Source organism: Cavia porcellus, unplaced genomic scaffold, assembly GCF_034190915.1.
Source record: "Cavia porcellus strain 051 isolate PalLab524CR breed Dunkin Hartley unplaced genomic scaffold, mCavPor4.1 scaffold_20, whole genome shotgun sequence".
NCBI classification, from domain to species: Eukaryota; Metazoa; Chordata; class Mammalia; order Rodentia; family Caviidae; genus Cavia; species Cavia porcellus.
Genome location: NW_026947503.1, coordinates 22,307,189 through 22,333,442, shown reverse-complemented (window position 1 = coordinate 22,333,442; position 26,254 = coordinate 22,307,189).

The following is a 26,254-nucleotide window of genomic DNA, read 5'->3' as shown; positions in this document are numbered from 1 at the left end:
ATATACCACATAAAAAGGATAAAAACAATAGCTTAAAAATCATAATAGCAAATTAGCACTAGTTAATATGTTACATATTGTTTATTTTAAAAGCAATTATTCAGATTATAAGATTTAGGCATAAAATGATCAAACAATGAAAACATAACTATTCTTTTTGATGAACTGACAGACATTAGTAGGATAGTGATCTATCTTGTGTGTGTGGATATATATATATATATATATATCCATGAATGTATATATATATATATATATATATATATATATATATATATCCATGTATATATATCCATATATATATATCCATGTATATATATATATATACATGGATATATATATATATATATATATGCACAAACATATGTTTACATGTGTATATATAATCTTTTCCTTCTTTCTTTTCTACTTTCCCCATCCCAGTTTTTGTTTCCTTTTGAGCACTTTTTTCACTTTCAATTTCACAACATCTATTGTACATTGTGCATCTTACTTACTTGTTCGTTTTATTTTTTACACTAGGAAGAAAATATATTTACACAAATGAGTCTGATTTATTTCACTTATTAGTGTGGTCTCAAGTTGCACCCATTCACCTATAAGAGCTTCAATTTATTCTTCTTTGTAGCTGAGTAATATTCTATTGTATGAAAATACCACATCATTTTTATACATTCTGCAGTTGATGGGTATTTGTGTTGTTTCCAAGATTTAGCTATTCCAAATTGTACATATATCACTGTGGAATGATGTTTTCAATTTTTCTGGGAAAATATCCAGAACGGTAATAGCTGGGTTGAATGGTTCCTCCCATCCTAATCTTTTGAGAAGTTACCACATTTATTTCCACAGTGGTTGTACCAGTCTACACTCCCAGCAATAGTGGAAGAGGATTTCTCTTTCCCCCAGTACCACCAACGTTTGTTATTGGTCAATTTCTTGATGACAGCCATTCTTTCTAGAGAGAGATGATATATCAGTGTTTTTTTTTAATTTGCATTTCTCATCGACCAGTGATGTTGTACATTTCTTCATGTGTTTATTTGTCACTTGTACTTCTTCATCTGTGAAGTGCAGATTCATCTCAGATGCCCATTTTTGGTTTTATTCTTTGAATTTGGGGCCTAATATTTTTCAATTCTTTATATGTTCTCAATATAACTTTTTTTACTGAGAGACAGTTTCCCATTTGTGGGTTTTCTTTCATTTTTTGGTTTATCTTTTGTTGTGTAAAACTTTTTAAAAAGATATGATCCAGTCAGCGATTCTTTGAAGTACTTCCCAGCTCCTCTGTTTTTTTCTGTTTTCTGGCCACCATGATATAAGCTGTTTTTCTTCTGCTATGCCATCATGTGATACCTGTTGCCTTGGACAAGGTAACAATGGACAGAAACATGAACCAAAATAAACCTCTTCTTCATTAGGTCATGGGTGTCAAGTATTGTGTCCCAGTGATATGAAAATGACTAAGACAAGTACTGATAAGTAGAGGTATAATAAACATCATAGATCCAGTTTACTGTTCTAATTTGACATTTGTTAGATGCAAGGAATTTAGTGAACATATGCAATACTTTTGAGTATTTTGGAAACAGGAGCAAATTTAAAGATGTTAGCTTCTTGCTGTTAGCAATTCTGGACAAATTAATAAAGGAAAATGATGAGCTCAAAAATTCAAATTCTCAGCTCCAGACACAAATACACACATGTCCTGAAGGAGAATCATTTCTCCTTTGGTGTGGAACTGAAGTTACAAAACCAAACACAAGCCCTCATGATAATACTAGATGAGTAGCAGTGCAAGTTTCATGCCCAGCTTTAAAAAATATTTGCAATTACAGTGAAACTACTGATCAGACAGGAAATAGGTTCATAAGCTGAGCTAGAGATGTTTGAGAGGAATTTGATGAAGTGCAGGACATGGAATTCCTAAATTCTTATGAGATTATTTTTTCCAGCGGAGATTTTTCCCATCCTAATGGTAGAGGTATCCCTACTGCCATCACCTGTAGTGTTGATCTCTCCACCTATACTTAAGGAAGCTACTGAACTTCTTATGGAAACTGTATTGACTTTCCTTGGCACAGTTACCAGGCAAGACAAACGCTGATACTCCTTAGGACCCACTCTCACCACCTAATTTTATTTCTAGGCCTATATGCAGGCACAAATTTCAAAGGTTCCTAAAGGCAAGGAACATAATGTGACCTATGAGCAAGTACACTGTATTTCCAAAGAACTTGAGTTTTCTAATTCTTACAAACAGAATTCTGGGGAACAGTTATACGAATGGACTTCAAAGGTGGAGGATAATAGTGGAAGAAATATAAACATGGACCAGACTCAATTTCTTGATATGGGCCCAAAAAGTAGAGACTAAATTTAATATTGGAGATGGTGAAGTTAAAATTTTTAATATGATTTGTGGGTATATCTCAGTGGCAAAATGCCTGCCTGGCAGGTGCAGAGTCATGTGAGATTCCTAGTACCAAAAAAAGGTTAATATTTTATTTTGTCAATTAGGTAAAAATATGAGGTAAAACATAGACTACTGTGACTTAGATGGATATGTTTCATATTCCTTGTTTAACTGTTGATGAAGGTTTTCAAAGGTTTAGGAAAATGGAAATTCTGGAGTGAATTTGACAGGCACAACCTACTCCTTCACACTTTGAGCATCCAGGAAATGAACCTCATATTAATACCATAAGAAACAGATTGGCCTTATGTTGGGGAGCACAGTAAGTCAACCAAAATCTTAAATGTAATAGGTATAGTTGAATCTGGAGATGGCATGGATTAGGTGGCAATGCTCAACTCCCAAAGGTAAGGAGAATATACTTCCCATAATGGACATCAGTAACATAGCAGTGATCAAAATGGTTTGACATGTGTAAGCTAATGGCATTGGCTAACTAATCATGATGTTCCTAACAATTGAAAAAGAGTAAGTTTTTAAGACAAATGAATAAAGAATCTATCTCAAATCATAGTAACAAAGAATGATGACACTTTAAAACGTACTTAAGCCAGTTTACAATCCTAGAACTCTTTGAGTGATGGGGAGGCTGATATCTTCTTGAGGAAGAATCCTGGTGCACTATCAGAAAGTTAAACTGTCAATCTGTTCCCCAATCTTCATCAAAGGAATCTAGGCTTTTGTTAGCATAACTATACATTGAGAAAAAGGAAACAATCATATATTTTGGGGACTACTGTACATTTGCTTTGAAATAATGTCAATTCCAGGGGATCCAAAATATCATTGTGGCCCTTTATTACAAATAGAAGCCTAGGGAGGTCAGGTGATCAATGGTTAGCCAAGATATGACTCTCAGTGAGTCCACTGGGTCCTCAAATCCATGCTCTGGTCATTTTTCCAGTTCTATAATTGGGATAAATATTCTTAGTATTTGGCATAATACCTTTATTGGCTGTCTAACCTGTGGAGTGAAGGCTATTACTATATGATTAGAAAACCTAAATGGAAGCCATTAGATTCCTCTAGCTTGGAAAATAGTATTACGTCCTTGGGAGAACAGCTGAAGTTCGTGCTACCACAAAGTACTTGAAAGATGTAGTTCTGCAAGGATAGAAGTTGCCATAACATTCCCATTTTAACACTTCTATTTAGCCTTTGTAGATGCATGGATCTTGGAAAATAGTGGATTACTGTAATATTGATCAAGTTGTGAGCCTAATTGTAGCTATGTCCCCGTAGTGGTTTCTTTGCTTGAAAAGACTGAGATCTCCTAGTACCTTATATGCACCTATTGATTTAGCAAGAGCATTTCTTTATTCATGCCTATCCATAAGACCCACCAGGAGTAATTTGTTTTCAGCTAGCAAAGATAGCAATACACTTTTACTGCTCTACCTCATGGATTTATGAATTCTTCAGCTCTGTGCCACAGCTTAATTCACAGGGATCTTGTCTGTTTCTTCCACATAAGTCTATTAAATTAAAATACTATGCAGATTGAGCCAAATGAGAAAGAGGTAGCAAATCACTCTGAACTTTTGGGTAAAGCATTTGCATGTGAAAGAATAGGCAATGAACCCAACTAAAATTTAAGAGCCTTCTACCTCAGTGAAATTTCTAGGTGTCCAATGATGTGGGGCACATGGCGATATCTCTTTTAGGTGAAGAATAAATTGTTGTATCTAGTTCATCTTATAATCAAGGAGAAGGTACAATGCATATTTTGCCTATTTGGATTTTGGAAATGACACATTCATTACTTGCATGTGTTATTCCAGCCCATTTACTAAATGACTTGAAAACCTGATAGGTTTGAGTGGTACCCAGAACAAGAAAAGACTGTGCAGTAAATCTGGCCTGCTGTGAGGACTTCTCTGTCTTTTGGGCCATATGATTCAGCAGATGCAATAGTACTCGAGGTATTGGGTTCATAGAATTTTGGAGCAAAGCTTTGTCAACATCTTTAGGAAACTACTCTCACTTTGCAAAAAACACCTATTATCTTGTTACTGGGCCTTAGTAGAAACTATTTTACCATAAGATACCAAGATACCATGCAAGCCCAGCTGCCCATCATGAACTGTTATCTGACCCATTATATCAGTTAGGGTGGAGTATCTCCTTGATTGGTTTTAGGATCTCTGAGGGAACTGGAGGAAAACACTTCCACGTGTGCCTGGGTGAGTCATAAATATGTCTTCTTGGGCTCTACACTTTATGCTTTGCCCCTTCCTAACTCATACTGTTCCACTGCTATTTCCTGCCCACCATGAACTAAGCATTTCTGCTTTGCCATTCATTTCTGCCTTGATATTTCTGAGTTGGAACCAATGGACCAAGGGCTAAATCTCCTAAAAATGTGAGCCAAAATAAATTCCTCTTTTAAATTCTAGGTGGCAGGCATTGTGCCCAGGAACAAGAAAGTTAACTAACAATAGTACACTAGAATAAGGAATGATGTCTCTGCTGTGACTATATATGATCATGAGGTTTAAAAGCCTTTGGAACAAGCTTAGGGGTAGAATTTAGGTAGTTTGGGAGATATGCTCTAGAAAAGTCCTATAATTCTATAAACTGAACCTAAAGCATAGCTTTTCTTGGAGCTCAGGCCAGATTCTGATAGGAATAGGGAGAGTAAGAGCTAGTCTCAGGGAGTCCAGTGAGATATTTACATTATGGCAGACAACATGTTTACATTTTGCCCATGTCCTAAGACTTCACAGGAGACAGAAATTAAGGGCAATGAACTAATTAATCTGACACAGGAAATTTCAAGACAGCCTAACATTTAGGCCATTTCAGATATATTTCTGGCTGCCTTTAGCCAGATTTATAATGAAATTCAGGGGCAAAAAGGAAAGCAGAAAAATGTTCAAAATTTAAATTTCAGCACAAAAGGAACTCTGTGGAAAGTTGGGGCCAAAAGAGGTGGTTGTTGAAGAATTAGTGCCATTTCAAAGAACCAAATATTTAAGACAGTGTTTGGATAAGAATGACACCTAACGGACATTCCACAAATCAGCAAGACTCCACTTGCTGCAAGAGTGAAAAAGGGTAAAACTTTCATTTCTGAAGAGATCACCTGGGTCCTCTGCTGCAGAAGAGTCTCCTGGAGAACTGGTGCCATGAGATTCGTTTCACTCTCCCCAACCATTCAGATGCTCATGAGATGCTCCTGAAATGATCTAAGAGGTACTAGATACTGCACAAGATTCTAACAGACTTTGGCGTCATCAACATGTTTTACTACCAGGCAAAATGCAAGAGCTGTATGCTCAAGAACAACTTCATTCAGATTTCAAAGGACAGTCAGGGAGGAAATGTACTGTGCTCCTGAGAAGGGAAATGATGAAAGTATGAAATAAAGGCCTTTAAGGGTAGTGAATTTCAGCAAAAATTTCACCAGAGGCCCAAGAAAGACAGAAATACCAGGAATGTAAAATACGTGCTGCAGAAAAGCTGCAGGTCACCAGTTGAGTTAACTCAAAACAGAGGGCATGCGCTCAGTCTGCTACTAGGAAAGCCACAAGGATGGGGATACCAGGCAGTTTACAACTCATTTCCTATCAGTTTGTCCTGGATATCATAAATGGAGCTATAGGATTTAATGTTTGCCCTGATGGTTTTTTGCTTTGTTTTGTATTGTTTTTATTTCCTTATTCCTACCTTTCTGCCATTGTACTTGTGATTATGTAACTTGTTTGTTCTTTGTTTTTTTTTTTTAAACAGAGATTCGCAGATAAGAATTTACCTAGACTCTCACAGAGCAATTGACTTTGGGATTTTTGAAATGCTTGAACTGATGAGGCTGTGGGGGAAGGATTGTTGCACTTCTGTTTGTAAACAGGATTATATTATGGTACATGAAATTATAAATTTCCTATCTTCCTTATATGGTAGATGAAATTATAAAGTTCCTATTTGAAAATTAAGATGTTTTAAGAGATATGTTTGTTTATGAAGTCATCAGGGAATGGGATTTGGTGTTTAGTGAAGAGTATCAGCTTGATTGGTTTTGGGATCCATTCCAAGAGATTGGTAGAACATGCTTCTAGATGTGTCTGGGAATGTCAGCCTTTCTTCCTTTAAACTATAGGTGTGCATATTGTGTCTAGCAATAGGAAATCTAACTATCATATCCACCAAGCTATAAAGTCACACATGAACAGCAACAATCTATTATCAAATGGTAGATAGCTATACTCACTCAGGACAAGCAGGTTCTGAAAGTACAAGTAACATTAAGTGACCCAAATGTCCATGCTTCCTTCTCCTGCTGTAATGTTTTATGTCCCCCACACAAATACACTTATAGCCTCATGGGATGTGATCCACAATTAGTTGATGAAGGAGAAGGTTAGAGCCCAGTTTGCGAATTGCTCTTTATATTATTCAAGCACCACTCAAAAGTGAACAACAGCAAAACCATACTCCCTTTCCAGGAGAACCCTAAAATACAGTGGTAAAGGGAAATCTTCATAGTGGGCAGAACTTTGTGCAGTGCACTTGGTTTTACTTTATCTTTTCTGGAAGAAAGAATGGCTAGATGTGTTACTATCAAATCAGGGCTTGAAAGACTGTTGGAGTTCTAAGCAAGCAGGCGAGCACCACCAGTTCCAGAGGCTCGGTGGCCTGGGGTAAGTGCTCCGCGCACTTTCCCCCAAGTCCAGCTTGTTTGGGACCCTAGAGCCTTCTGGGTTCACTGGTACAGCTCAGCAGGTCTGGGACACCTGCATCGGCCTCCCCATTCCCAGCTGTGCTTGGAGGACTGTGGAGTTCTAAGCAAGCAGGTGGGCACCACCAGTACCAGAGGCCTGGCAGCCTGGCGTAAGTGCCCCACACACTTTTCCCTGAGCCCAGCTAGTTTGGGACCCTCTCTAAGCCCTGGGCAGGGAACCTCACAGCTTCCAGGTGCACTGGAGCAGCACAGCAGCTCCTGGGAGCAGGCATCAGCCTGCCCTCTCCTGGCTGTGCTTGGTAGACTGTAGAATGCTAAGCAAACAGGCAGGTGCCTTTAGTTCCAGAGGCTTGAGCCAGCCTGTTCCATTCCCAATGACCCTCAATCAATCCAGGGAACTGAGTGCCAGAGTCCCAGGAGCTGAGGGCATAGAAGAGGATTTCCAACGGACCCTGAGGAAGCCTTAGAATAACACTTGAAACACAGAAATATAGGAAAATGACAAAATGAAAGACCAAATTACAGTCTCAAACCTCCAGCTCATCCAAAGAAACCTTAGGAATGATGTATATAGAAGAAAATATATACCATACACCTCAAATATCGGACATAATAACAACTGAAATAAATAAGCAACTACGGGAAGCTTTAAAGTAGAAATAATCTCCCAGGTAAAAGAAGAAATGGTAAAAGAAATGAAAGAGATGCTGAATATATCTAAAGAAAACATGGTTAAAAAATTGGAGGAACTAAACAAAAAGATAGAATCCCTAGATGAGCAATATAAGAAACAAACAGAATACATAAAGCAGATGCACAGAGATATACAGGAAATCAAAAATTCCACTGAAAGCTATAAAAACCACCTCAAAGAAAGTGAAGATAGAATTTCAGACCTTGAATACAAGATTGTAGGTAGTGAACAGGAAATAAAAGATCTTTTAAAAATAACAAAGAATCAGGAAATAATTCAACAACTGCAAGATGACACACACACACAAAAAAATAAGATTGATAAGGATTAATGAAAAAAAGGAGATGATATAAAGGACATCAAGAGGATATTTAGAGAAGTTATAGCTGAAAATTTCCCAAACATGAGATCAGAAACTGACATCGGGATCAGTGAAGCATATAGAACTCCAAATAGTCATAACCAGAATAAAACTACATCCAGACATATAATAATCGCCATTCCAGAAATCCAACATAACAATAGAATATTAAAGCTGTCAGAGAGAAAAGACAGATCACTTATAAAGGAAAACCTATCAGAATCACAACCAAATTCTCAGCACAAACAAAAAGGTAAGAAGAGCACGGAGTGAAGTATTCCAGATCCTAAAGGAAAATGATTTCCAACCTAGACTGATGTACCCTGAAAAACTGTCCTTCAAAATCAATGGTGAAACAAAATACTTCCATGACAAAGAATAGCTGAAGAATTTCATGATCACCAAGCCAAGCCTGCAAAAAATTTGAAAGACAGTTTAGATACATTTAGGAAAAACACTAAGCAAAGCAGACATTAAACAGAACAGAAAGATGCAACAGCCGAAAGATAACATGTCAACAATAAATCAACATATAACAGTTACAACCATTAATGTAAATGGTCTCACTGCACCAATTAAAAACAAACAGACTGGCAGAATGGAAACAAAATCCAACCGTATGCTGTGTACAAGAAACCCATCTAACCCAAAAGGATAATCACAGACTGAAAGTCAAAGAATGGAAAAAAATATTTCACGCATCAGGAACCCCCAAAAAAGCAGGAGTAGCCATTCTGTTTGCACACAATGTGAACTTTAAACCAATAATGCTCAGAAGAGACTAAGAAGGTCACTACACACTTGTTAGGGGAAAACTTCAAGAGCAAGAGATAACTATCTTAAATATATATGCACCAAATTCCAGAGCACCCAGTTATATAAAACAAGTATTAACAGAGATGAAAATCAAATTATGAGTAGCACAATTGTAACAGGAGTCTTTAACACATAATTGACACCAAGGGGCAGATCAACCAGACAGAAAATCAGCAAAGAAATAACAGAACTGAATCACACATGTGAACAAATGGACTTGATAGACATATACAGAGTGTCCGGTCCAACAACATCAGAATACACATTTTTCTCACCAGTACATGGGTCATTCTGTAAAACTACACATATATTAGCTTACCAAACATATTTAAATAAATGCAAAATAGTTGAAATTATCCCTTGCATGTTATCAGACCTTAGTGCATTGAAATTAAAAATTAATGATAAAAGATACTGCAAAAATCCCCCAAACACATGGAAAATGAATAATACACTCTTGAGTAATCAATGGGTCACAGGGGAAAATTAAAGAAGAAATTAAGCAATGCCTACAAGAAAATGAAAATACAAATACAACTTGCCAGAATCTGTGGGATACAATGAAAGCCATCCTCAGAGGGAAATTTATTGCCCTGAGTTCCCACATCAGGAAAACAGAATGAATACTGATAAATAACCTAATGCTACACCTCAAACATCCAGAAAAAGAAGAGCAAGTCAAACACAAAGCCAATAGAAGAGAGGAAATTATAAAAATCAGAGCAGAAATCAATGCAATAGAGACTAAGAAAACAATCCAAAGAATCAATGAATCAAAGCATTGGTTCTTTGAAAGAATAAATAAAATTGATAAGCCCATAGCCAACCTTAATTTAAAAAGGGAAGAAAAAGCTCAAATTCATGTAATAAGAAATTAAAAAGGTGAAATCACTACAGATTCTATAGAAATACATAAGATCATCAACACCTATTTTGAAAACCTCTACTCTCAAAAGTTTGATAACACAGAAGAAATACACAGAATTCTAGAAACATGTGAAGTACTAAAGCTAGGTCAAGAGGATGTGAAACTGCTGAATAACCCAATTTCTATTAATGAAATTGAAAATGTAATTAAGTCCTTACCTACAAAGAAGAGCCCAGGCCCAGATGGATTCACTGCAGAATTCTACAAGAAATACAAAGAAGACCTAATGCCAACACTCCTCAAACTCTTCAATGAAATTGAAAGGGAAGTAAACTTTCTAACTCATTCCTGGAAGCAAATATTACTATAGTACGAAAACCTGAGAAAGACCCAACTAAAAAAGAGAACTATAGACCAATCTCTCTAATTGAACAGATGCACTGTGTTCAATAATAGGAGTTATCACCACTCCTATTTAATCCTCAATAAAATATTGGCAAATAGGATGCAGCAAATCATCAAGAAGATTATACACCATGACCTAGTGGAATTCATCCCAGGCATGCAGGGATGGTTCAACTTACATAAATCAATAAATGTAATCCACCATATCAATAAAGCCAAAAGTATGAATCACATGATCATTTCTACAGATGCAGAAAAAGCTTTGATAAGGTCCAACATTCATTCATGATAAGAACTTTACAGAAAATTGGAATAGATGGTCTTTACCTCAATATAATAAAGGCCACCTATGACAAACCAACAGTCAGAATCACACTAAATTGCCAAAAATGAAGGCCTTTACTTTAAAATCAGGCACAAGACAAGAATGTCCTTTATCACCACTCCTATTTAATATAGTACTTTAAATATTAGCCAGAGCAATTAGACACGAGAGAAAAATAAAAAGGGTAAACATAGGAAATGAAGAAGTTAAATTATAATTTTTTGCAGATGACACGATGCTTTACATAGAAGACACCCTAAACTCCATTGAAAGACTCTTAGGTATAATAATAAATTCAGTATTATAGCTGGATACAAAATCAATACTCAGAAATCAATAGCATTCCTATACAATATCACAGAGAGAGAAATAAGAGAAGCCACAGCCTTCACACTAGCAACCAAAAAAATGAAATATTTAGGAATTACTCTCATTTAAGAATTGAAAGACCTTTACAGGGAAAAGTATAAAACACTGAAAAAAAGAAATTGAAGATGATCTCAGAAATTGGAAAGACATCCCTTGCTCATGGATGGAAAGAATAAATATTTTGAAAATCGCTATTCTCTCAAAAGTGTTACACAGATTCAATGAAATCCCAATAAAAATATCATCAACATACCTCATAGATATCAAGATCACTCCTAAAATTCATCTGGAGTGACAAGAGACCTAGAATAGCAAAGACAGTTCTAAGCAGCAAAGGCAAGGCAGGAGGCATCACAATCCCTGATTTGAAATTATACTACAAGGAAACTGTAGTGAAATCAACATGGTATTGGAAACAAAACAGAGCCAAAGATCAATGGAACAGATTAGAAGATACAACTACAACTACAAACACACTCAACCACCTTATCTTTGATAAAGGGGCCAAACAGGTTCACTGGGAGAACGACAGTCTCTTCAATAAATGGTGTTGGAAAAACTGGCTCTCCATATGCTGAAAACTAAAACTAGACCCATGCCTATCACCGTGTACTAAATTAAAATCTAAATGGATCAAAGATCTAAATATTAAAACAAAAACACTAAATCTATTGGAAAACAAACTGGGTAAAAATCTTGAAGACATAGGAGTAGGTAGAGAATTCATGAACAGGACTTAAACCGCATAGGAAATACTTCCCAGAGTCAATAACTGGGATCACCTCTTATTAAAAAGTTTCTTCACATCAAAAGAAATCTCCAGCATAGTGAAAAGAAAACCCACAAACTGGGAAAACATCCTAGTGAACTGCCCCTCAGACAAAGGACTTCTGTCTAAAACATATAAAGAATTTAAAAAATCAGACCCCCAAAATTCAAAGATCTGATCCAAAAATGGGCTTCTGAGATGAATACACAGTTCTCAGATGAAGAAATGCAAATGGCAAATAAATACATGAAAAAATGTTCATTATCATTAGTCATTAGAGAAATGCAAATTAAAACTATACTGAGATTTCATTTCACTCCTGAAAGAATGGCCAAGATAAAACCACCAACAACAAATGCTGGAGAGGCTGTGGGGAAAAAAGAACTCTCCTGCACTGTTGGTGGCAAACTACACTGAGATTCCATCTCAGTGTAGTTTGAGATATTTATAAATAAGTGGACGCATCTTGAGACCATACTGATAAGTGAAATAAATCAAATTCACATATATGAATATTGAATAGTTTCCCTATTGCAAGAAATGATTCAAATATATAAAAGTATGTGGTAATCATGATTCCCCATTATGTGGCTTTGAAGCCTTATAAAGTTTTCATTCATTAATTGGAATGGCTTTATTCTGAGCTGTTTGATATTATTGCCTGTGATGAACTGCTATTTTGAAGAAAACAAGACATCATAATAGCTAGTGCTGATTTAATATCATCTTGTTTTGAACTCCCACCAAACTGTTATTCTTCTGTCTCTATTGGTTTTATCATGTTGTATCTTACTGGATTGTATTATATGTGATAGTATAAACAAAAATTTTTATAGGCAAAGAGATAATATAGGAACCATTGTTCATTTTCTGTTAGCTGGTTGTAAATACCCTGTAATACTTTCATCCTCTTGAATGTTTTCACACTGCCTTGATATGTTTGAAGCCATAGTATATGAAGTTATATTCAAATATTTCAAGGAAAGAGGCACTATGGTAACTACTATTAAGTCAGGTTATCTTTTGGTGAAGCACTAGGTTGCTGAAATGTTATTGTTTGTATTGTCATGTTGTTATAACCTCTTTTATCTCAATTTCCCCATTTTTTAAAAAACTATTTTTTATTATTATTTTTTAATTAAGGGAAAATTTCAAAAAATTAGCAGGATATATTATAGTAACTTATTTGATTTCCTATTAACTTGATTTGGAGCCCTGTATTGCTCCCACCATCTTGTTTTGACTGATTTTACTCTATTCTGTTCTGTTTGATAGTATCTAGTTTGAGGGTATAGGCAACTACTTTGAAGGCAATAAGATTCACTATGATGCCCATTCTGGTTTGACTATTATCTTTTTTTGAAGTCCTGTAATGTTTCCAATGTTTAGGTTTTATTGGTCTTGTTCTGTACTGTTTTGCTCAATTTTAACTAATGACGTAGGAAATTCTTTTTTAAAGTAGCAAGAGGCATTATGGTAACTATTGTTGATTACCTTGTATTCTGTTTTTACATCATGTGCTATGTCTATCCTTTGTTTTGACTGACCACTTTGTTTTGTCATATTTGGTTTTAATCTCTTCCAAAAAAAAGTAATAAGAACTATGGGAGTAATAAAACCCAAAATGTATAAATTTTGTTGTAAAGAGAGAGAAAAAAAGTGCTCTAAAGGATACAACTGCAAGTGTGTTTAGGTGTGTTAAGATAGATGACCATATTACTAGCTTTTGTTGGATCATTGAACACAACTGTTTGCAGTCTCGCTGTTTGAATGTCCACTTTGTATGATTTAATCGTGTAACTTAACCATTTCCATGATGACAATATGTAATCTATTAATTAGTGATTTCTTACTTTTTTTTTTTGAAATTCTGTATTACTTGTACTCTTATATTGTTTTTTTTTTTTTTTCCTTTAAATAAAAAAAAATCAAATCAGTTACCTGGCTGGATGGTCAGGAGCTCAAAAGTAGCATGATGGAAACATTTTAACAAAGACATCTGGGAAAAAGATATCCACCTAGATAAAGGATGAAAAGCTATTTATGTTCCATATAAACTCTCTAGAGAATATTTTATTTTATTTTATTTTATTTTGGTGCCAGAAATCATACTAATGACCTCACACTTTCCAGGTAGGCACTGTGCTACTGAGCTACATCCCCAGCCCAAGAACTTTAATAATCGAGTACACAGGGTGACCTGTTGTGTGGCTAGCAGTCAACATTTTTCCTCAGTCATCTCTATCATTTGCAAAGGGCTCATGAAAAAAGTGACCATGCTGGAAAGGATGGAGGTTACATATAGGCTCATCAGCAGGAACTTCCATTCACCAAGGATGACTTGGCTATAGCATTTGCTTAATGACCAATCTGCCATAGATCAACACTGAGTCTCTGATATGGCATAGTTCCCTGAGGTAATCAGCTTGTTACCTGTTGACAGGTCAACATGTTTTGTCTTTCTTCCACAGGCACTTACTCTGGATATAGATGTGCTTTTCCTGGATGCAGTGCTTCTGCCAAAACCACCACCCATGGATTTATGACTACCTCAACCACCAGTATGATATTCCACACAACATTGTTTCTGACTAAGGAATATACTTCATGTCCAAAGAAACACAGCAATGGGATGATGACCACAGAATTTATTGGCTTTCTCAAGTTCCCTTCCATACAGAATAAGTGGATTAATAGAATGGCAGAGAAGATTTTTTCAAGGTACAATTATAGTGCAATTTGTGAAGCACTACACTGCAAGGCTGGGGCAAGATTGTCCAAAAGGCAGTGTGTGCTATAAATCAAGATCCAGTGTATGGTGCTCTTTCTCCACAGGCAGGATTCACAGGCCCAGGAATCAAGGGGTGTAAAAATCAGTGGTGCCACTCACACTTAGCCCTAGTGATCCACAAGTCAAAATTTTGCTTCCTGTTTTTGAAAATTTATACTCTGCTTGTCTAGAAGTCTGGATTTTAGAGTGAGAAAACATTCTAACAGAGTGTACAAAAATCATTCCATTGAAATTTAAGCTAAAACTTCCCCTGGCCATTGTATACTCCTCATACCTTTGAGTCAGTAGTTTGGAAAAGGAATCACAATGTTGGTGGAGGTGACTACTGCCAGACTACTAAGTAGAAGTTGGATTACTACTCTGCATGAAGAGAAAATATTTGGTGTGCAAGAGATTCTTACAGAGCATCTCTTAATATTACCATTCTGTATTATTAAGGTCAGTGGAAAACTACAACAACCCACACAGATAATTGGCCCAGAACCTTCAGGAATAAAGGTATGGGTCACTCTACCAGGTAAGGAAGCACTTTCTGGAATGCTTGTTGAGCACCATGGGAACACAGAAGGCTTAATACAAGGAGATAGTTGTGAATACCAGCTGTGACCGTGTGGCCAGTTACAGAAATGAGGTTAGTAACTGTCCTGAGTATTTCTTTCCTATTTTAATACGCATGTATCTTTGTTTGCTTTTTTCTAAAATATAATGCTGATTGACTTAATAAATGTACTTAAATACTGTTAAATATATATATCAATATTTATAGAATGTCAGGAGAAGAGTAAGAATCACCCATAGAAAAACTTTGCCTTTTGAGGAGGGAATTAATATGCTTCCATATGCATACAGAATAGTTGAATCATGTTAGATGTAATTATGAACTTGCTGTATTTGAAGATTAGGTATGGTTTAAGGAGATATGTCTTCTCAAGTTGAAAGGAGTGAATTTTGACTATTAAATTTTGATATGCCAGCTTGACTGGGGTAGAAAATATTCTAGCAGATTATTAAAGCACAATTCTGGGTATGTCTGTGGATGTCTGACATGTAGGGTCACAAAATGAGGAGGAAGACCCAAGTTCCTGGTATGTGGCTTGTGGACTGAATGGAATTTAAAAAGGAAAGAATAAAATGCGTGTGTTTTGAAGATCTCCATTCTCATTGAGTGGGTGTACTCTCTGCAACCATCAGTTTTAGACATCAGTCTCCACATATCTAGTCTCATCTGCCTTCCAATGAAAACACAGTGGTGGGTCTCTAGTATGTTTCCAAAGCTTTGGCCTTGAAATGTTGCTTCATCCTTGATCACTCTTCTTCTGCAACATCTAGTTTCTTGTGTTAAGCAGTTACTTGATCTTTTAGTTTTACAAAGTTCACACAGCTAATGCCTTGCCTCTCTTGCCTCTGATCTTATAAGTCAATTTAATATATCCTTGACATAATTATAAATATAATTTCTATTATTTCCTATTTCTCTAGAAAACCCTAAAACACATTTAAATGAACTAACTCTTTGATTCATTGACCCTTTCTATTGCTTTTTTGAAACAATTATTTTTCACTTTATTATTTCTTCTTTCTAATCAATTTGGCTATCATTTACTCTCATTTTTCTAAGACCTTGAAATGGATCATAGGTCACTTATTTTGGATCACTCTGTTCTTTCTAATATGCATTTATAACTATAAAATTCCTCATTTCAACTGTCTTTGTGTGACCTGCAGATTTGGGTACATTGAGTTTCCATTATAATTTTATTCTAGGAATTTTAAATTTTCCCCTCTGATTTCTTCAATATCTACTGTTTATTCAAAGTATATCATTCAATTTCCATGTGTTTGTATGTGTTCCATGTTTACTTTTTCTGCTGATTTAAACTTTCTTTCCATTGTGCTATGATAAGATGCATATAATTATTTCAATGATTTATATTTATTAAGAGTTTATTACCTAACATATGATCTCTTTTAGAGAAGGTTCCATGGACTGCTGAAAAGAATATTTTCTACTATTGTTGGGCAGAATATTCTGAAGATGTTTGCTAAGTCCATTTGACCCAGTATAGTTTAATTCTAATGTTGCTTTGTTGATTTGTCTAGTTGATCTATCTGTTTGAGAGAATGGGTTATTGAAATCACCCACTATGATCATATTAATATCTACCTGTTACCTTATGTCAAATAGTGTTTCTTTTATGAAATTGATTGTGTGAAAGCTTGGTGCAAATAAATCTATAATTATTAACTCTTCTTGGTGAATTGTTCCCTTATCAAATGCTTCCTTTAACAAAGTAATCTTCTTTGATATTCTATTTTAATTTGAATTTTACTTTGTCCAAGTGTAAGTATGTAAATATAGCTATTCCTGCTTTTGTTAAGGTTTCCACTGCTTGAAATATCATTTGCTAATCTTTAAGGCTGTATTAGCTAGTGAGATGTGTTTCTTGCAGGTAATGTAAAACTGGGTCTTAATTTTTTGATCCAATCCGCCAATGTGTGTGTCTTAATTGGAAAATTAAAATGCTTTACTTTAGTTAGCATATTAGAATGTATGTTTTGTTTTTCATTTCTGGTTTTCACTTATCTACTCTCTCAGTAAAATTTATTATTGTACTTGTTCTTTTGGTTGTGAATATCTTTATCTTCCATGCTTAGGATTTCCATGAATACTTTATGTAGCACTGATTTAGTGGTCATAACTTTTAGTGGTCATAACTTGTATTATTGGATGGTCTCTATTTTTCCTTAAATTTTGAAGAAGAGTCCACAAGATATAATAGTATATGTTGAAAATTATTTTCTTCCAAGACTTGAAATACATTATTATAAGCTCTTCTGACCTTTAGAATTTCTGTTGGAAATGTGTTGTTATTTTGATGGATTTTCTTTATAAGAGATTTGGCAATTCGTTGTAACAACTTTTAATATTGTTTCTGTCATCGGATTGTATATATTGGAACATAAATTCATAATTAAACTACTGTATGTTAGGACAGGTTGTTTTCTCGTCATGTCTATGTGGAGTTCTAAATGTTCCCAGTACCTGGATATCTACTTCATTCCCAACATTTGGGAAATTTTCTGCTATAGTAACAGCTCTTAAATAAACTTTTTGTTAATTCTTTTCCCCCCACTTATCACTAATGAATATTCTCGTACATCTATCTTATTGTCAAGCCCTGGTATTTTTTAATGACTCACCTAGCTTATTGCTGAAACTTACAATTGAGTTTGACTACTTGAGGATTTTATATCCAGAATTTCTTTTTTGGTTCTTTTTCAGAACCTCTATCTTTACTGAATTGGCCTTTCATATCAAATCCTGTCTTCCTTAATTTATTCACCGGTTTATTTGTATCTTCTTTGTTCTCATTGATCCTTTTAATTATCAAGCTTTTTAGCTTGTTTTTAATTCTTTGTCTAGAATCTCATTGATTTCAATGTCTGTGTTATGCCATTTTTGATGGTTGGACCAGACTGTGGGCCAAAGTTCCAGAATTCACCAGAACACATTCTTGGAGGTGTGGCTGGTCAGCGTCTGAATAATGCTTTGATTAATCTGAATGGCTCTAAGCAGGGAAGAGATGATTGGGCACATGGAGTATGTTTTGGGATGAGTAGCCCTGGGCATTCAGCCTTCTGCTTGTCTGCAGCAGTATTTTGAAACTGAGAACCCTTCCAATTACAAAGGCTCATGTGACTGAACATTTTTGTGGTTGCAATGCTCAAAAGTGTCATTTTTGCTTCCTTTCCACACTTTTTTTTTCTTCTGCCTGGGTGAGTGTGCTTGCTGTAGGCTGGGTTTCATGCCATCTGTCAACCTTGCTGAGTCTTTCTCAGCCTGGAGTCCAGTTTCTCACAAGTCAGTCAGTAGAATGTTAAGTGGGTCCATTAAAATCCTCACATAGTTGTCCTGGCAGTTCTAATACATTTTATTTTTATAGCGAATAAGTGAAATTTTGTTTTTCTTTTTGACAGAATAGTTTTATAGGAAAGAACTCTGTGAATTGATTTGTAACTTTCAACCAATTGGGTTTTCATTGTTTTATCTTCTAGTTTTTCACATTTCTATTAGTACTCAATATTTCTTGTGAATTACAATGACATTTTCTTTTACGAAATTGATGTTTAGTCTTTTCTATCATCTAATAAATGGCTCAATTTTCTGTATTTTATTGGTGGGAGACATATTTGCTGTCTTTTAAAAGCAAGGAACAGGTTGTTCAAGAAAGAAAAAGAACATTCAAGCTGAAAAGATGCTCATAGATAAAGGCCCTCATGCTGACAGGAGATTTTATCATGAACAAAATGTAAGGAAATCTCAAAAAAGGTTTGATTTTATTGATGATACAGTATAAATTTTATGGGAAACGCATGATGTCTTAAACTTGAGAGATGATATTTTTACTACTCATTATTATGACATGGAAATACAACACCATAAAAGAGGTAAGAAGGGAAAAGATATGCATTAACATGTAGCTTTTGTTACAGATAAATTGTTACAGCCAATGATATAAATATGCATTGAGTAGGCATGCTTTATTGACTAGTAATGTAGCAAAAAATATTATTGTGCAATTCAAACTGATGTTAGAATATCCATTCTTTCTAACTGGACATTAATATACTATGAAAGTATAAAGAGATAGAGCAATGTAGTTAGAGTGCTGTTAATAACTATAAAACTCTGTAGATACAGTGTTTCATTCCAAGAAGAAAAAGGAAAAGGAAGAGTCATCTCAGAGAACCCAAGTTTGTTTATCCTTCCATGATTTTTTAGTAAAATTATATTTTGTCTGATATTTAGCATTATTGTGCCTTTCAGAAGACCATGATAGAAGAGACTTGCACAGACACATTTACCTTTCACAATGTATCCAAAGTCCAGTGTCCCATCTTATTGTTAAAAATGAAGAATCATCTTCACCATAAGCTTTACTGATCAAATCATTGAGAATAATTTTCTCTTTTACTCATTCATGTCACTAGAAGTAGAGAGGCATATAGCCTGTAATTGCAGTGTGTTCATGAGTGTGAGGATGGGAGGTCTAGGTCTAAGACAATACTGATTGCCATATTTGTTTGATGTATCTCAAAATGAGAACCATTGAAGTTGAATAAATTGTTCATATTGGATAAGAAGTCTGAATTAGAATTGGCAGCTTCAAAATCAGAATACACTGAGGTTCAAAGCTTATATATAGATATTCCAACTACCTGAATCATTGTCCTAAATTTCATCTCTCAAATATGTTACAGTAAAACATTTAACTCTTTTGCAATTTAGTTCTGATATCTATAAAATAGGAATATCAACAAGATTGTTGCTCATGTAAATATCTTCCAATACTTTTAAGAACATAGGTAAATGCAGAAGAATAGAAATGAGCATGATCCTCATTTTCACTGTATTAATTTACCAGCCACAATTTATCAACTGATAGTTAACTGATCATGTCAACTTGAGTAAGAAATGCCCAACTAAACTGGATACATATACATCTGGGTAGGGTAAAGGGATTTACTGAAGATAGAAGACCCACCCTGTATGTGAGTTGCACTAACCACATAGAGTCGATATGTGAATGGAGAATAAAGGCTCACTTCTGTTTATTTGGAGGAGTTTGAGTCTTCACCTTCACCTTACAAATCATTTCCTAGCTTCCAGAACAGACTCTTCATCTTCCTTGCAGAGAACCTTCAGTCTTCCAATGTAGACCTTTTGGTCTTCTAATATAGATTGGACAAGACACTACACTGAGCTCTAGAGCTTGACTGGATCTTCTAGGTCTACGGTGCACACACAGCCCTTTTGCACTCTTTCATACCTAACTCAGCTGGTGGTCATTGTAAGTCTATCTCATAAATTCTCATATATTTGTATGTCCTGCATTAAATCAATTTCTTTAGTAGGCACTGACTAATACACCATCCTAAAGGAGATTTCTTTGTTACCTATGTAAGGCGAAAAATTGTAGGTGTTTGTGACCATTAAATAAGAAGTGAGCAAAGAATGAACATTTAAATGGACAATTAGAAAAATTAGAGTTGCCCTTTGAGTAACCCATCAATCATATTTTACCAACAGCTTGTTATAACTGGGTCAGTGTTGCTTTCTTTCTTTCTTTCTTTTTTTTTTTTTTTTTTTTTTTTTTTTTTTTTTTTTTTACTTTTATAGGTACTGGAGATGGAACTCGCAACCTTGTGCTTGCAAGGCAGGCACTTATGCCACTGTGCTGAATCCCCAGCCCCCAGTGTTACTTTCATTATAATGATTTTTATCACTACCTTCATCATTATAATTATTATTATTTAGGGAAGAGGATTGTAGATAAGTATTCCTATATATCTTATTCTCCCACATTGGCTCCTTTTTGGCATTCAAGTCCACCTTGTTTTCTGAGTGCAGTTGAATCCTAGTGCTCTGGACAGAGCTACCAATCCTCTCTCCTTAACTTTGTTAAATGTCTTCTAAACCTGATTAATACCACAGTAACTTCTGAGTAGATCATTTCCTTAATGTATAGATCTATATAATTTATAATTGCTAATTGTTATAATTTGGCTCATGTGTTAAAGTTTAGGTTCTCGTTCTAGCACTGTTGGAAAGTGGTGGCACATTTAAAGGTGGGCCTGGTAAAAGGTCTTTAGGTAACTGAGGGAAAGTTTTTCAAAGGGACTGTGAGACTCTGATCCCTTCCTGTTTCTTTTCTCCCTGGCAGGAGGTATGCCTAGTTTTGCTCTACCTCATGCTCCTCTCCATGAAATATTGTCTAACTCCAGACCCAAATCAATGAAGTTTTTCAAAAACTGACAAAAGTCTCAAAACTGAGGGCCAGAATAAGCATTTTCTCTTCATACATTTCTTTTTGAGGTGCTTCATTACAGTGACAGAAAGCCAACTGACACACTAATCCACTTTGTTATGCCATCAGCACCTCAAAGCACTTATCTGCTCTCACTGTTTAACCTGCTTTTCACGTTCCCATGAGTCATTCTAGAAAGTAGAATCTACCTTCCTCTCCCTGTACTTTTTCTACATTCCTATGAGTCACCTTAGAAAATGAATTATATTGTCTCCCTGCTGTCTTCCTATATCCTACAACACATTAGTAAGCCTTATTTTATTTTCTAGATGGTTCTGAAATATATTGTCTTTCTTCCATATTAATATTTACATTGTTAGGCAATAATCATTATATTATAAACAATACATATCAATATATCTTCCATCTAATTTCCAGGACAAAGCATCCAAGATAAAAGATTTGGACCAATTTGCGATTCTTCTTGGGGACACTAGTCACATGGAACTATTGTGAGTTCCTGGGACAGTACTTCCCCATCTGTACTGTTTGTTGAAAGCACCTGAGAGTCTGTTTGCAATTACTGATTTTCTAGCAGCTTCCTGCATTAGACTTCAACCTAGAAAATCTTGTTTGTTGAAACTTTGCATAAACATGTGTCACAGGAGACTTGACAAAAAAATGGTCTAGAAGAACAATTTTTAATCTGTTCCTGAAAAACAAAAATACCATATAAATTGGAATTTATACATAACAGAAATTCACTTCCTATAATTCCAGAGGCTGAGAAGTCAAAGATATGGAGTTGAGTAAGTCGGTGTCTGCTAAGGGTCCAGTGCTTCTAGGCTGCTCCCTTTCTGTGTCCTCACATGATAGATGGAGTTGCAAGCTATCTGATATTTATTTGAAAAGAAATCTAATCTCATTCATGAGTTCTCTGTTCTCATGTAGTCATTCACCAAAGGTCCTATCTCTTACTATTATAACCTTGAAGGTTAGGATTCAATAAGGAGGAAAGCACAAACTTTAAAACCAGAGCAACTAACTATCTAAAACAATGTTTTTTAAGTGTGTTGCAATAAAGTGTTTGTAAGATATCCATGCTTACCCATGTTACTTGAATTTTCAAATATGTTTTTAAGTCCATTCTTTAAGATTGGAAGGTCATTTACCTGTTCCTGAAGGTTTTGCTAATGTATTGTCAATCTGCCTTAGAATATTTATTATCAGAATATATTGAACATCTTTTCATGATGACATTCATCTTGTCTGTAGCTCCCAACTAGAGTCATTTTGGTGCAACAACTATTTTAATTCATCTAAGTTTCTTTAGATGGAACAGTGAATGTCATATGAGATAGCAATAATTATTTATTCAATGAACAATTTAGTAAATGACCTTGACTTTTTGAGTGTTTTGAAAGGCTGTGTAAGAAAATTCATAATCATAATTATTTTGTGTAACTAAATATTATTGTAAAGCAGTTTCTACTTGTTCATTATTTCAGTCACAATGTTACAATTAAATTGGAAGTTGAGAATGTTGTCCATTGTCAGGAGATTCTAGAAAGCTATTGAGATATGAGATTTTCTGAGGTTGTCTAATAATATGAATCAGAGTAAGGAAACAGAATGTTAAGATTGCATATGTAACATTTAGCTAACTCATACAGGAATAAACTCTAGCAAATATGAGGTCTCCATTCACTTACAATATCTGTAACTGTATCTGTAGTCACTGAATTTAATATGGATTACAGAAAAATGAGTTGAAAATAACTGAATAAGAACCAGAAAGTAAACATAAATACTGGTTTTATTCAATGACAACAATGTATGATTGCATCTACCTATAATCCTTCTCACTGAAGAGTAGGTTAATGATAGGAAGTGGGCAGGTCAAGAAATTATCTTGCTGTTTATTGTGTTCTAAATTGCTCTTTTTTCTGATTTAAGTGCTGTTGATCCTAAGCTGTTTCTTCACACACGTTATTATTTCATACGGTTTTAAGCACAGACCATTTTTTTCTTATATCAAGAGCTTTATCCAAACTTTTTACTCTTTTAGATGTTGCTCAGAGTTTGTATTTTTGGTACATGTTTTTCATTAATCATATGTTAATGATCCACTGCCTAAACATGTTAACTATCTGTTGCCTTATTGGCTTAGTCATGGCATCCTTCATTTGCTTTGCCCTGGAACTCAAATCCTTATGTATGTATTTCTGCTGTAAGTCTCTTCACTCTTCTCCATGCTCTTTTCTACATGCACAAGACATATGATTATTTTCCCACCATTTTTGCAAATACCCTAATTTGATCTTTGCTTTTTGACTTTAATTAGTTGAGTTGACCTAATTGCCCACCAAGTGAATGAGGATTTAAAATCCTGTAAAAACATTATATATAGTTCACTATAAACCAGAGCACCAGAAACAATCTGGAAGAAGCATGCTGTCTGAGCAGAGCTGTCCATTTCAAAAATCAAATATAGCAGTAATGTGTAGAGACATCCAAATGAGAAGAAAACCCCAGGGGTCAGAGGATCAGTTGAAGACCTGTAGCCAGAAATGATGATGGCCATATTATCTGTGCAGGCTAAGTTCACACCACAAATCTTGCTTTTTACACCCCTTGGATAATACTATTTACAATGGTGTGTTGAGTTCTAACACTAGTCATATCGTTATGCTTTGCAGAATTCAGAAAGCCTAAACCAAATACAGATTTCATCCTCTCTCTTGCATGCTTCCATGATCTCATTTTACGCTTTCATTTAGAAGAGAGCACTTATAATTCCAAATCAGCAGGCAATCCACATATAAAATAAAATAACGAAATCTGAGATTTATGATAGTATCTTTTCTAAATGGGTGAAAGTAAAACTCCATAGTCCTGTCACTCTTCTGTTAATGAGTGCTGAATTCACAGCTCCGGGTTTCATAAACCTCATTTAGATGTGTCAGCAAGAGCCAGAGCTATATTAAAGGTCTGAAACAGGCACAATAATTAAGAAGGCTCAATGCCAATTCCTTTTCATCTTTAACTGCTGCTTACAGTGCATATACAACAAATACTAAAAGGTCATCAGAACTCCTTTTATAATGAATGCATATTTATATTCCCCAAGTTTTTCTTCTCACAAAAGCAGTAATGATAGGCTGAAAAGAAGTGGAGTTGGTCATGGGGAATAGGACTAACACTAGATAGGAAGAAAGGAAAAGTCCAGTGATGTGCAGAACACACAGCACAATCTACACTCAAAAAAATCCCCTTGCAATCATATTCTACAAACAGTAGAGTCTGCATCAGTTAAGAGAAATACTCTATACCAATAATTAGAAGATAATGTTTATATCCCCCTTCAATTGCTTTCTAGCTATGCAAATTTACAGAAAGTTTTTTACTCTGAAAGTTTTGCTTTAATATATATAAATTTAAGTGAGGAATAAACAATTACATGTGACCTAAGGGTTTATTTCCTAGGATTATTATTTTGGTTAATGAATTAACTCATGAAAGTTTTTAAAGAACCTATGTTCAGAATGAAAACATGACATACATTATTTTTATTTCACCTTTTACAACCCTTCATTTTTTCTTATAATAAAATAATTTTATTCCATAGTAGAGGATTAAGATGAAATTCTTTTTGAAGTAGCATGAGCTTGGTCTATCATCTGTGCCTTTTTTGATTAATGAAGAAATTCCGAAGACTCATCTATGTGGATAATTATTATTAATTAATAATTATGTATGGGATAATTACTAGATAATTAATAGTTGCCGTTACTACTGAGCTGTTAGTACAGTTCCTAACCACAAACCTAGGAAAGCTTGGGCTGTTATTGCTACTTCATTGTGTCACTGAAAAGATGAGAGGTTTGTGGATATGTTGTGAACATTTCATGTTACTTTTAAAATTTAATCTCCTCTTCCACCACTCACTTGGACTACTTTGTTCTTTCTGTACGTCTTTCCTAAACTTTCCAAATCTAAATGCAAAAGTCATGCCCTAAAAAAAGCTTGCTTCTCTGCAACTTGCCACTTGATGCTGCCTATCACTTAAACCTGTGGGTTTCCCATGTAGAAATTATAAAAGTCAGCCATTATCTCCTACACTAAATTATTTTCTTTATGCCACAATGGAATTTAGGCCTCATTAGGGCAGATGTACAATCCACCTCACAGTATTGCCTGAATTGTGATTGGAAGGAAACAGGCTGTAACTATTTGAGGAAGGAGACCTCAAACTTCAAGTATCATAAAATAATATTTAATATATGCTAAAAAAGATGAATTGATAAATGTTTTCTAAAGTCACATTTTCACATTTAAATATTTATAACAGTCATAGTTGAAGGTCAAAATCCATGAAAAAAAAAGTTTGGGCAAAGATAAAAAGAGTATTTTGAAGTTAGAGTTCTGTGTTTTGTATGCAGATGTCTGCATAAAAAAATAGAACTGAGTAAAATAAGATCAAATGTTAAGTTATTCTAAATCTGAAATTGGAATATGATTCTAAATTTGTATATAACTACCATCAGCACTATCGCTAATATGTAAAGACTGATAATTGTTCTGTAATACATAAATGTGAATGAATAATTATCATAATCATCATTAATAGTAATACTATAGACTCTACAGGTGGATTTACCAAATATTTAATACGTAAAGAGCATTTGCCAGAAGTTTTACAGGTGGTATCTCATTGAATAGTGAAATCCTATAGGTGGATGCTTTATAGAACTAATCTGGTTCTAATTTTCTGAAGATATTTATAAAGTAGTAAGTTATAGATAGCTTCTCTCAACATACATAATGTTGAATAATGTTGACTAGAAAGTGACCCCTTTAGATAAAGAAAGACCACATACAATTATA